We start from the raw sequence: 14363 nt of genomic DNA, 5'->3' as shown, positions 1-14363 counted from the left end.
CTTGGAGGCAAAAATCTTGCACGAAAACAAAGTTGTCAGGAATACCTATATTGCATCCCTCACACATAGCGCTCACCACACACACATGCACCTACATATACACAGACGAACACACACAAACACACAAATTGTCTTATGCTGAGGTGTTTAAAAGGGGTCTATATCAGTTATTCAAACTAACTAATAATCAAACACCTATTTATTGACCCTTTTTTGTCATAGTTACACATCAGCGAATAGACTTTTCATCAAAACTTTTCCCAGGGAAAATGAATAGTAGGCCAATCTAGTGATCATCAAAAAAAATCATAAGATTTAAAACCTACCCAGGTGCCCCCCACACTCTGCCTAAATAAATATACCAACCCCGAGATCGCACTGCAGTGGGGAAAGGTGCAAATTCCAGATGGCAGCCTACCATTAGTTATCCCTGGGAAAAGTTTAGATGAACAGTCCATTTGCTGAAGTGTAACTTTGACAAAAAGGAGTTGACAAATAGGTGTTTGATGATTAGGGAATATGATGCCCCTGCACTGGCCCAGTAATCAAAGAGCTTCAATCCTCACCACTGGCAACAGCTAGGGGAAATACACATTGAGAGAATGACATGTACACACACAGTAAAATACGATTTACCTTAAGAGCACACAGTGATCACAGTCTGTCTGGGACTGGTATCCTTCTTTCTCCAGATCCCCAATAAGACTCCCCACTGGCACAGCTTTAGGGTTAAGATCTCAACTGAGGGGCCAAGCCAAGACCTCCAGCACCCTTTCTGTCCAACCAGTGCTTCGTGTCCCTGCCCAAGTTGCTCTCTCTCTCACACACACACACACACGCACACACACACACACACACACACACACACACACACTTTGAGATTTGATTTATATACAAACACACACACACACACACACACACACACACACACACACACACACACACACACACACACACACATCTGGGGAAGGCTGGCACAGGTTTACTAGCTATGCCCCCTTCTGCCCAGACTATAAAGTAGGTTCTACTGTCACCATCCCCTACATATCAGCTACTATAAGGCCATACTATGTAATGTTACTATTAATCCAAATGGTAGTCTGACCAAGACTTGCAAGGTTATTTAGGAACAGCCTGTACAGTGTCACCAAATACATATGCAAGTAGAGCTTAAATATGTCTCACAAATATCAGCCACAAAGATAGGTTTAAGTATATATCATAATAAAAGAACAAGACAATACTCAGTAAAATCAACACAGTTACTTCAGAGTTTAAAATCACACAAAATATTTTAAAACAACATTGCAGAACAGTCTCAAATAAATACAGAAAACATCTAAACTAATCCTGTCTATATTTCTATATATATCTAAAAGAGATGCTATGCCCTAAATCTTACTTACAGCAAGGCAAGTGCAGATGTTGATGATGAGTGGATGTTCTTACTAGGTCCAAGACAAAATACAAAATGCACAGTCTCTCTTTCTCTCTCTCTGAGAGAGTTCTTAAATTAGCATCAAATATTACTGCTGGGTTAGCTTGGATGACATCACTTTTTGTCATCTAACTTAAGTTTTTAAGTTAAACATAAACTAACAGAATTTAACATCTCTGTGTTAAAAATACATATTTCTCAGATGTTTGCAGATGTTGGAAGTCGTAAAACAATAAAATGCTTTTACATTTGAAACCTACTAATTATTTCTCTTTTAAGACAATACAGAAATATCTAGCTCTAGACATTGTGTCTGCTACTGAACTGAAACTGAGAGATAACATCTTTGGTTTATGGCCCAACTATAATGTAACTTAACCTCAACTATTCTTAAGTTTTGCAGGTTAATCTTCTATGTTCCAGCAGGGTATACTGTAGATACATCTTAGTTCAGTACATAACATACAGTTCTGTATAAACAAATGACACAGAATTATTTACAAAATTCTAGATAGCTGGGCTGGCAATATTTCCCTATATCACAGGGATTTCGACTAACTGAAGAAGACCTGTTTAAACGAAACCTTCCCAAATCTCAAAGACCTCCAAAGCCATCTAATGTTCTTCAGCAGCCACTAAAGCACACACCAAAAGCAACACCAAACATCTCATATAAGCCTACACCTAATGGCTCCCCAAGTGCAAACCTATAAGGCAAGCATTCACTTTACTTTAATACTCTTGCAATTGGAGACTCCCTTGGGTGACACATAGATGCCCTCACCAGGATGGACAAGGAGAAGATAGCAGTTAGTTGTTTGTCTAGAGTCAGGATACACAGTATCATGCATGCACTCAAGTTACTGTATCCCAGGTACCAATATGATTCTCTCATAGTCCATGTGGGTGTAAATAACCTGACACATACCTCACTGGACTATAAGAAAACAGACATAATGGATTTCTCAGAATATGTGTCACAGATAGGTATAGGCCTTGCATTGAGTAACATTCTACCTTCACCAAGGATGATGCCACAGTATGAACATAAAATGACTGATTTTAATAATTAGCTTAGTTTCTTGTGTCACTCCAGTGGGATCCAATATCTGTCAGCCTGAGAGAACATGGTCAAAAGACCACTTTGCTTTGATAAGGATGGGCTACACTTGTCCCTCCTAGGCTTTCAGATATAGGCCAAAAACATTATCCACTCCCTTAGTGCTTTTTTAGGCTACACCAGAATTAAAAAAACTATCAACATGGTGAAAAAGTCTACAAGCGGCCTTAAGGTGTTACTGTTCAATGCTCGGAGCCTAAAAAAAAACTCCAAACCCTTCAAGCCCTCCTCACTATGAAGAACGCAGACATCTGTGCTGTGACCGAAACTTGGTTTAAAGCTGTAGAAAGTACTCCAGGATTGTAAAGCTACAGTGCCTTCTACACATTTAGACCAACAACAGCACAGACTGGGGTCAAAGGTGGAGGTCTTCTGATCTATTTTAGCAAGAGACATACATCCAAGTTGATTAAACAGGATGATACAATGAAGCTCATCCACATGCAAGTCACCATGGGCAAGGTCCCTCACCATATCATGGCTAGCTACAGGTCACCATCTATGCCCCTAGAGTCTCATAAGTTTTATCTAAACCTACTAGAGGTACTCACCATCCAACCAAATACCCTATTCATGGGTAACTTTAACTACCCCTCTGTAGACTGAGAAATGTACACTACCTCAAACTCAAAGGTAGAACACTTCCTGGACTTTATTAACACAAATACCCTGGAACAGATAGTGCACGCTCCAACCAGAGTATCAGGCATACTGGATCTGGTACTCATCAACATGGGAGAGCAGAAACTGTCATTTCAAGTTAATTACTTGCACAGATAAAATGCCTCTAAGAGTCAGCCAAGTAGTAAGGATATGGGAACACATGTAGACAGCAATCTGGCCTTTGCTCAAGAAGTAGCTAAGATAATAAGAAAATTATTCTATGTCACCCAACTTATAGGTAAGGATATGTATCCTGGTCCAAGGAAGTTATAGTACCAATCTACTAGGCCCTTATCAGACATATCATTGAATATAATGCCTCCTTTGGCATGTATCTAACCAGACACTTGCAATAGCTGGAATGTCCAGCAAGGTTTCTCATCAGCAAAATTCAGATCATGAATAGCCTGTCCTACACTGATTGCCTAAAGGCTCTGTCACTGTATTCAGTCTGCTACAGGTTGCTGACAGAGGATCTTTGCCTGGCTAACAGGGTTTCCTCAGACCCAGCCCTGATGGATCTGTTGCACATGTTCAAAATAAGCAACACCAGAAACACTAGATCCAGGGATCTGAACTTCACTTGTGATATAAACAGAACATTATGGAGAGACAAATATGTGTACCAAAGGATTCCTGCAGTATGGAATATGCTCCCTGTCTATGTAAAACAGAGTTCATCCCCAACCCTAGTCAAACAAAACCTTGAGACTGGATGGGAACTTGTAAATTTACTCCTGGCCTGGCCCCATGTCCTTTATGGACAGAGGCTGTCAATAAGAAAGGAATGATCCTAATTAAGAGGCCCCCTACAAATCCATAGCTACGTATCTACTAACATGCCCCCACCATATGATACTTAGGATCCAAATGGTTTAGGGTGCATGGCTAGGCTTGTAAGGGTCCTAGTGTTCGTTAGCCTAGTAACAACCTATGAACTTATGAACAAAACAGGGTCTGTTGATACACTTTACAGAAGGCACAGATCACCTCACAGTAATCTGTATGTATACTGAGAAGAGGGTAAGGCTGTCAGATGATCTGCATAGCCTGCACAGTCTCTACGATTTAGACCCTTGATTTTTGTTAGTGAGAAAGCTTTATAGTTGTTTCAGTTGTAACAAGTGTTTGAACAGGTACATATCAAAAGGGGCACTATACTCAAGTGATCAGCCTGATGAGAACAGAGTGCGGCTATCAAGTTGTGAAAGGTTTAAAATACGGCAACATGCCAACATCAGCTGGAAATAATGAAAAGAGTGAGATCCATGGATGCCACATTCTGCAAAATGTTCTTGGCACTGTTTAACTCCAGTAGGAGTTACCGCATGAAACATGCATAGTAATCCCTTCTTACACCAGCATGAAACTGGAAAGTAGGGAAGAAGGGGACAAATCTGGGATGAGATCCTAGGGGAGAAAGTATTAAAGCTAGCATGTGAGAGAACTCTATTTTTCTGAGGATAGCACCAATACATCTGCAGAAAATGCAAGTGTGAGACATGTGGTAAAACATCCTATGAAAATAGCTCACAGCAATAGGATGTGCATCCATTGTTTGAGCTTCCAGGTATTAAAAACAAGTAGTTTATAGGTCTAAAGTCAGAGGGTGTTGCAGGGTCTTTATCTATGTATAGGAAAGGAAGACTTATGGAATGCTTCCAAGATGGAGAGATCAGACAATTATTTATCGCCTACGTGTAAGCTTTTCAGAAAAGGCCCTATGACTAAGGAGTGAGGAATTTATAAATTTCAGACAGTAAACCATTGACCCCTGGTGCCTTAGCTGGTTTGTGCCTATGAATAACTATTAAGAGCTCTTGCTTAGTAAGAGGTTGGAATATGTAATGCACTTGATCTGGAGTCACCTTACAGGGCAATATAGGGTTGACTGGTGAAAAGGAGGTTGTTGGAGGTAAATTATAGTGGTCTGTTGGAGCTACATAAAGATGCTGATAATAGACTAAAGAAAGATTATTTTCCTGCCCCTCTTGATTGAGAGTGATCAATGAAGCTAACTGCCGAGCTTTAATTAGTTATACACTGCCTGGCTAGTCTTGGCTGAATGTTACAGGAGGCTTTGTAATACTGAAGTCACAATCGCTCTAGGGCTATGTCTGTTTACTTCTCCAGGATATCTTGAATTTGAGATTGAAGATGGTGCATACCCTGAGTTGTAGGATTTGTCTCACGCTTGGATTGCCTGTTTTGATAGAATTTGTATTGCTGTTATAGATCAGCCAATCCCACATTCCATGAGTTCCAGAGACAATTTTTCCATAACCTCAGGTGAACATGAAAGAATCCCATAAGGACATCACAAAGAAGATAGGGAAGGTAGACATCTAATGTATGCACTTCTGAAAATTCCTGCATGTTTCTGAGATTATCTGGGGAAAGTCTGATCTCCTGGCATATGGCATAATATAGAAGTAGCTTCCAGATTTTAGGCTGTACAGATGTAGTGGTCAAAAGGTGACACAGTGAAGTCTCATGCTCTAAATAAGGACATAGGGCCACTTGATATATGAGAGAAAGCTCCATTAGTTCCTGGTCTGAACATAATCTGTCAATATGGCTCGAGGTCCCAAATCTAAATGTGTGATAAGGATTGCTGTCAGACTATTTCCCAAGAGCTGTTAAAGGCATGTCCATAGACTCAAAAATTTAGTGGTGGCTGACAGTGTTGGCATAGGTTTTGTTGAAGAATCCCTGGGGGTGGGTGAGGCACTTAAAATCTCCTGCCAACATTAAATGACCTCTGACCTTACCATGTACAATTTGAAAATATGGATGCTACTTTTATCACCTGACCCCCAACACTCACAAACATCCCAGCAGCCTCCCCGCCTAGGAAAGAAAACCTATCTAGAATTATAATATGGGGGTTATTGTACTTAAGTAAAACAGATACCCCACACTCTTTAGAGGAGACATGCTGAAGCAGCTATAAATTCACATCACCACCCAGCTAGCTTGAGGTACTCATTATGTGATAAATGCATTTCTTGAAGAGCCAGGGTGTCTGTGACAACAGCAATGAACCATATCTGTACGCAAGATTGCTTAATGTGGGGATTTGATGCTATTCGCATTTGCATTAAGTAACTTTACCTATCGAATATTTAGAGCATGAAAGGAATCCCCCATTTGTGAACCCAAGCCACTGTTAGCGGTCTTATTGCATAGGTATTAACATTAGTTGATATTAAGTAAGCTCCTGGGTGAACTGAGAAAGAGACAGATAGATAACTGTGAGAAGCAAAATGTTCTAATATCATAAACAGAAGTGAGGATAGTACAACAATTAGTCTAAAACTATGTATTTATTTATTTATTTATTTATTGACATTTGTTAACCGGGTTTGTCCAACTGGGCTTGTGGCCCATTTTCAGTGGAGACCCGAGGAGAAAAGCTCCAGTAGTACATTTTAAACAAGGACAATTTTAAACAATATTGACATAATAGCAGTTATAGCAAAAAAGATTCACATATGTTGGGTTACATGCATAAAGTTAAAGTTGCATTAAAAACAAGCTAAGTAACAATTTTACATTGATATAGTTCAATAGGTCAACAATAAACAGTTTTTGTTTGTATAAAATTATGCAAATGCATAGTAGACACATTGGAGGGGGAGGTGTAATGAGGTACTAAGTATGGTCCTTTTGAGGGTACATAAAAGGAAGGAAGACTAGGTAGGGTCATGGCAAGGACAGGTTCTGGAATTGAGAAAATACGCTTTTAGTTCATTTTTGAAGTGTGTAAACTAAGGAAGAAACAACTTATAAACAGTAACCTTTTTAACATATACATACATACATTACAATTCTAAACATACCTCTTAATTGTCCAGGTTTTCACAAAATGTCCACATTTTTCCTCATATTTTTTGGATTGTTCCTCATAAAAGTTGTGGTTTTCTGTAAAATCACTGAGGACTGAAGTCACTAAAGAATGACAGAAATTTGAGCTTCAAACTTAGCATCTTTAGAAAATGCTTGCCAATGCAAAACGTATTATTCTAACAACTTTTAAAGTTTATAAGTGCAATATTTAAAACCTGTCCCTATTTTTGGGCCTTTGTTACCCCCATTACTTTTGCCTTTGTCCAGATTTTTTTGTGCTGAGAGGTTGAGGGTAAAATTCCAACTTCCAAAGTTGTGGGGTCTGTACTTGATCCCTGAATCCAGCCTGCTCTGAATACCTGAGCTGGGAGTCATTGCTGACAAATAAAATTGGCAGCATTTCCATACATATAGCCCTGAAGCATTTTTATAATTAAGTCCAGTATCTATCTGAGTTAGCAACTAAGCAAACATAAAACAGTGATATTGAAATATGGCACTGCTGGCACATCTGCATGGTGTGTATATATATATATATATATATATATATATATATATGTGTGTGTGTGTGTGTGTGTGTGTGTGTGTGTGTGTGTGTATATATATATATATATATATATATATATATATATATATATATATGGTTCCACTTCATAATCTCGAAATACTGAAATCTCAAATTTCAATATTTCGAAATTATAAAGCCGAACCATTCACAATCCCGAAACCCACAATCACAACTCACACAGTCACGAACATATATACATCATACACCACATAACGCACATACACCATTCTACCCACAGCACACAAACCACACAACCCTACACTACATGTAAGCAGGGGGGAAAGCCCCCCTGTGCCCCCCACACCCCCTACTTATATATACCAACTCTGAGATCGCACATAACGAAAAAAAAAACAATCACACCATGGCATTCTACACTCGCTCGCACACACGCATGCACAAATACACATCCCACATACACAAACACCAACAAATCCAACACTCACACTCATACTTACACCTCCCTACCCTAACCCACATGTACAACTTACAAAAACACACACATACACTCACTCACATTCAATTCCAGACATCATACCAGCCAAACACTTCACGTAACGTACCAGAAATGCATAAGTGCGGATTTGAGATATTCAAATTTGCTCTTATGCACTTCTGCCATTCTGCAGTTTCAGCTTCATGGTCTTGAAATGCTGAAATTCAAGCTTATGAAGTGAAACTATATATATATATATATATATATATATATATATATATTTATATATATAAATATATATATATATATATATATATATATATATATATATATATATATGTAAATGTGTGTGTGTGTGTGTGTGTGTGTGTCTGTGTGTGTCTGTGTAAAATCTCCATACAAATTTCAGGGATGAGTAACATGCTGGATTAGTTACTCTCATTTGATTAGTCTATTAAAGTAAGAAAGTCTGAGAATACATTCCCATCATTTGTGCTTTTTTCAGGGCCTGGGGATTTCAAGGTAGAATCAGCTGTTATCCATGCTCTTTGCTACATTGCCATAGTCCATTCCATGTTACCTCTATGTGTTAAAGCCAGTTTTTCAGGCAGGAAACTAAGTACTTCCTCCGTTTAATGAAATACTTGGAAACCATCTGGAAAGTGCAATTTCAGCCTGACTGGATACAAGAGGGTCACTTTATAATCTTTTTCTTTTTGTACCAAATAAGAGGGGACCATTACTTCCTAGTATTAACCACTTGCTTGGAGACGTCATTACCAAATCTGATCATGTGACCATGGTATTGAACCTCCTTGATATCCCATGCTGCTTGTAATACCTTCTCCTTTTGTTGATAGGAGGGAAAACAAATGATCATTTTATCTAAACTGATCTCTTTGGGGATGGGGGTAGAGACCTGTGAGTTGTCTCTAAAAAAGCTTTTGGTGTTGGGTCAAGATTCAGGGTAGCCAGGAACGAAGCTTGTAAAAACTTTAGCATCTGTCTCTCTGCTCTACACCATCCTGTAACCTCAATATGCGAACGTTGTTTCATCTCCTCCTATTTTCCTAATCATCAATGTGCAGATGTAGATTCTGGGTAAATCCAGGAGGTAACTGATATGATGCTTGACTTCATACAGGTGAAAAAATATTGTTTGGATACCCTCTCTAAGGTGTCAGTACATTAAATAATTGCTGCCACTATGCCTTTAATCTCTTGTACTTGATACAGTAATGAAGAATGGAAGGAGGTCATTAACAAGGTCAGTTGTTTAAACATTGTGATTAGGTGAGGCAACTATGTTTGTTCTAATGGGTCTCCCAGCTCCCTTAGTGGACATAGGTCATTAGCAGTACACATCTATGTTAGCCTGGCAGCAACTGTGACCACATCTTATCTAAATTTAGTTTTGCTTTTAGTTGAGGTTTTTTTGCAACATACAATCGCCTGGAGCCATGATTCAAAAGGATGAGAAGAAAAAGGTTTTATGCGCCAGTGTTTACTCTAAAAATGCATTTTTACACCATATACACCAAGTGCTTCCTGCTGCACTGCTAACATCATTGTTGCATAAACAGAAGTTCAAAACAGTTCTGTCACCAGAAAGTGCATGTACCCTTACAGACACAAGAAAAATATACAGTAGAATACCTTGCACAATATTTTTTGTTTTGTTTTACTTTTAAACAGGTCATTTAGGAATCAGGAAAAATGAGCTCTGTGGAGACCAAAAAATGTCACTGTCAATTTAGATTCAGTGAAATCTAATCTTTTAGTATGACTTAGGATGAAACAATAGCTGACTTGGGTGCAGATAGGACTCAATCTGGTGAAACTAGACACACAGTTAGTGGCTGTGAGTGCAGATCATACAACAAAGCAACTCGGTTTATCTCCAAATGACCTCAGAATAAAATTTGAATGGAAAAATGGAAACAGATATAGGTGCAGAGAGAGACAAAGGGAGCTAAACGATAGAGTAGCTGAAGCTACAATGGAAGAACAGAAACATCAGCATGGAGTGGTCATAGCACACTAAATAGAAGAGTCACATCAGTGTCACAGAAAAATACTTACACTTTGCCAAAGGAAAGTAACAGAGGTAAAGAACAGTCCTTGGATACCAAGATCAGTGCTAAGTTGTTTTCTTTGTATAGAGATGATGTTGATAGCTTTATCCAGGCATTTTAATGTATATGTAATCGGCACCAAATTAACTACGTGAGACCTTTTTAATGCCACAGCTCATAGCTAAGGAAATACATGATTTGTCAAAAATGTCTGACTCTGATTGTTTGGTTTATTGGAAATTTAAAATATGCTTTTTTCAGTGTTTTAAATGTAAACTCAGAGGGGAAAAAATAGAGACTATAAGAGAAAAACAAAAGAGTGTCAGAGATTTTACATCAGAAATATGCACATACTTTAATAGATGGGTGAGTAGATGTCAAATTACTAATTCTGAAATGCTGGGAGACCTTATGATAAGGTAGTTTGCATCAATACATGCATATCTGGATAACAGATTGTGTACACAGCCCTGCTGAAGAAGTGGCAAGACTCTGTTTGGCTAGCAGGGCACAGCTGCTCATGAGGAGCTCATTCAGAAAAACTCATGGGTGGAAGGAATCCAAGAGAGCAATCAAAATCTTTACAGCAGGTTCCACAGGCAAAGTGGTTATGGTTTTGGTATAAACATGTATGGCATGTATAATTCAAGTGCTCACAAGGATGAGGTGGAGTACAAAAGACATGAGTGGAGGTAACAGAAGTAGAATTATGGTAGTGATGAATTTTCCTGACACTGCAGCTGCTCCAGATGTTAAAGAAATCATTGCTATGAGTGATACTATATCAGATGTAACTATTGTTAAACCTGCAATTTTAAAGAGAAACATTACTTTCTGGGACAGTCCACTCTAATGATGGTCATTGGGGATGGTTTGCTTACATTGGTATGTGGGCAGGAAGGAATGCAGGCATTAATGTTTGATGATGTGGTTTACAAACAAACTGCAAATTTATGTATTAGAGTTGGGTTATAGGGTAGGAAAAGCAATGCAATGAGAAAACTTGACTTTTGATTAGAAGTATTTAGTGCCAGTGGTGTAACAGGTAGTACACTCACCTTTGGTGCTAGAAGACCAGACAGCTGCTACTTGTATTCCTACTCTAGTTGATTGGATTGCTGAGACTGCAGAGCAGCATTGGGGGGTGGGTTTCCCGAGAGTGCTGTCCTTCAGATGAGAATTTAAACCGAGGTGGCATCTGCTTGAATTGGTGGTAGCTCAGGTGGATGTAAAAAATCCAACAGCACCTATTGAAAAAAATTGTTTGAAGTTCCTTAATATCCAGAACAAATTTCCCCTGGTAGTAGAACTAACACTTCAAGTCTCCCCTGAAAAGAGCCTCTAGCTTAATGGGGTTAAGCTGATCACAAAGGATTAACAAAAATCGCACTCTAGATTTGTTCTCAGTCAGGGTACCGTATATGTGGCCCCTGTATGTCCTCCCTATATCTGTGTGGGTTATTGCCAAGTGGTCTGTTTCCACCTACATCTCAATGAAGTGTCACTGACCATTTGCTAATCATCTTACCTGCCTGTAGGAGAGATTATTTGCTATTAGGATGTCCAGATAGTTGTGGCTTTGTATAATTTCAAGGGAACCATTGGGAACATTTGAAGACAAAATAAGATATATCTTGTTTTACAGTTTGCATTTTTTTTCTACCAGAATGCTTAACTTTGCCCTAATTCAGTGGAAGTTGACTGTAATTTAACTAGATGCATGAGGAATCATAACTTGCTTGCAGTGTGTTCACTAGGCTAGTAGGCTTAGGAAGCTTGAAAGCAAGGTGGAATCATCCGTGCACTGTAACAGTGAAATACCAAAAATGTTATTAGATTTTTAATTGGTAAACAGGGAGATTAGGAGTGATCCAAAACAGAGCCCTGTGAAGCACCTTCTATATTCACTGATGAAGTTCTCCTAAATAGCTGATACAACTGGCAGACCTAAGTAGATTTTAAACTATCACAGAAAATTATGTCCCACTGTGCCTAAAAGAAGCCTTTCCAGGAGTAACAAGGGATCAACCTATCAAGGATAATGCTTCTCTGTAAATTCCCGTGCTTTAGACTGAAGTGCTGATGTCTGATCACTCAGTTTGTCAGTGGTGGTTTCTGTGTCATGACCAGCACTAAATCCATGCTTCATTGTAAACAGAATGTTGTGATGTGATAGTTATTAAGTAGGTTTAGTGTGCACAACTTTTTTCCAGTACTTTAGCCAGTAAACTGAAAGTGCTAATTGGTCTATAATACGCAGCCTTACTGTGGTCCAATCTTTGAGTATAACTGTAATATTGCTTTGTTATTTGCAGATGTCAGAGATGGTACCCTCCTGTATGCTTCTGTTTATGATGAGGTTAAGTGGGAGCTCAATGGTTAGTCCTATAGCTCTAATAATATATCTGGTAGCTCTTTTATTTGTTGCATGATGAGGAGATATCTGACTACAGCAGCAGCAATTGGCTATAGAATAAAAGTTGGGTATTACTTGGGGGCTGTCTTTAGAGAAAAGGGGTTTACAGTGTTTGTTTTTATCAGTTACATCATTTATTATACTCCAGAACTGAATTGCTTTAAAGAAATTATTGTGTTATGGGGTTAGAGAAATGCCTCATTTGTAATGTTTACTGTTCTTTTGTTTAACAGGTTTAATCTGTTTCTGACATAACTTTGAAGATGTCCATAGCAGCTTTTAAGATATTCATAATTCTTAAATTTGTAAAGGCCTCAGGTGGAATCCTGGTCTCTCGTTAACCTCCTGAAAAGCTGGTAGCCAGTGTAGGGTTTTTCCCCTTGTACAACTGGCATGTTTATTCAAAAAACTCTGTGAAGACTTTAAATACTTAAATGATAGAAGGGTAAGTATCTAGGAATAACAAGTTAATTCCAAAAGGAGGTATTTTACATGTATTGGTAAGTAATCACCAAAGATGTTAGGAAAAATCTTAGCCAAAACAATGTCACAAAAGTCTTTGCATGTTCTTTACTAGTCGTAATATTTCCAGGTGACATTTATACTCTTCAAAATTAAAACATTTAACAATCTATGTTATACTGTATTTTCCAGATACAGTAAACTCTCAGTTAACCGGCACCCATGGGGATTAGTAGATGCCGGATAACTGTAGTTTCTGGTTGCTTGAGAGTTACTGTTAAAAATAGGCCTGATTAATACTGTACCCCATACTATTTGTTTGGTTGACTTGTTCTCAGGTTGGGGAGAAAGGGAATTTATTCCTATCTTCCTTTTTAAAATGCTAAAACTCCAAAAATGTAAGTTATGTTTCTGCGGGAGGAAAACAGAAAGTACAACACATGAAAATTGTACTGTATTGCTTCGATATTTTTTTGCCGGTTGCTTGAGAGCTCTGGTTGCTTGAGTACCGGTTAACTGAGAGTTTTCTCTAAATTGAAATATGGGTAATAATCCTTAAAACACCATGTTTGAAGCATAGAAGCCAAGGGTTTACATCACTATATAAATATTATGTTGTAAATTGTATGTGGCCTATAAAAATACAAATAACTTGTTTTCTTTATCTCCTGCTGTGAATTGTTACAGACTGTAATTTCCACTGACGTGTGTTGTTTAATATCTGTACTATCTTAACTGTACAAGTCTTTCTGCTCAGAACTCCATTGAAAAGGTGTCTTTATGACCCAGCCAGACTTTCCCATTAATCAAATACAAATAAATAATAAATAAATAGTATATATGTGAATGGGTATTGACTATCTCACTGTTACTTCTAGCAAGTGTCTCAAATGCCTTGGAGTAACCAAGAGCTAAGCAGACACTAACACATTCCCTATCTGTTTGCCAAGTAATATGAAAATTATCTGTAGTAAGGAGATAATTGTCAATGATTTCATCACACCACAAAAGTCTGGAGCTGAATAAATGCTTTGCTTTGCTGGGTTTTAGGTAGATGCAAGTCTAAAGAAACATGCTTTCCATCCCCGTATGAGCCCTTTGTCCAAACCAGTCTCTTATTCTAAATAACTTATAACTGGCTAATGTACAGAGTGGGGGAGGGCAGAGCAAGTATAAAAATTAATTGCTATCCATGTAGCGTCTTTTCCTGGTGCAATTTTTCCTTCAGATGTAGTAACTGGGTATTAGCAAATCACTATCCATTATATATGGCTTCCTCCATGTCTCCAGTGTTAATGGAATTTTTCAAACAGGCTTGTGACATTTAGGTGGAAAA

The 14363-nt window shown here is 38.3% G+C and overlaps 2 long non-coding RNA genes across 2 annotated transcripts in view; one reads left to right on the top strand and one right to left on the bottom strand.

Moving 5' to 3' along the window:
* LOC122804318 overlaps nt 1-14363 on the top strand; it is a 30872-nt gene that overhangs the window by 3670 nt on the left and 12839 nt on the right. The window contains exon 2 of the long non-coding RNA XR_006365210.1: nt 12799-13010. This is a non-coding gene — a long non-coding RNA (uncharacterized LOC122804318). The remainder of the gene's footprint in view (nt 1-12798; nt 13011-14363) is intronic.
* The window catches only part of LOC122804319, a 477886-nt gene that overhangs the window by 460196 nt on the left and 3327 nt on the right, over nt 1-14363 (bottom strand). The gene's annotated exons all lie outside the window — the stretch shown is intronic.

This window comes from Protopterus annectens, chromosome 6.part0, assembly GCF_019279795.1.
Source record: "Protopterus annectens isolate FY-2018-M chromosome 6.part0, PAN1.0, whole genome shotgun sequence".
Classification (NCBI taxonomy): Eukaryota; Metazoa; Chordata; order Ceratodontiformes; family Protopteridae; genus Protopterus; species Protopterus annectens.
Note: the sequence above shows the minus strand (reverse complement) of the source record. Positions and strands in the feature narration are given on the sequence as shown.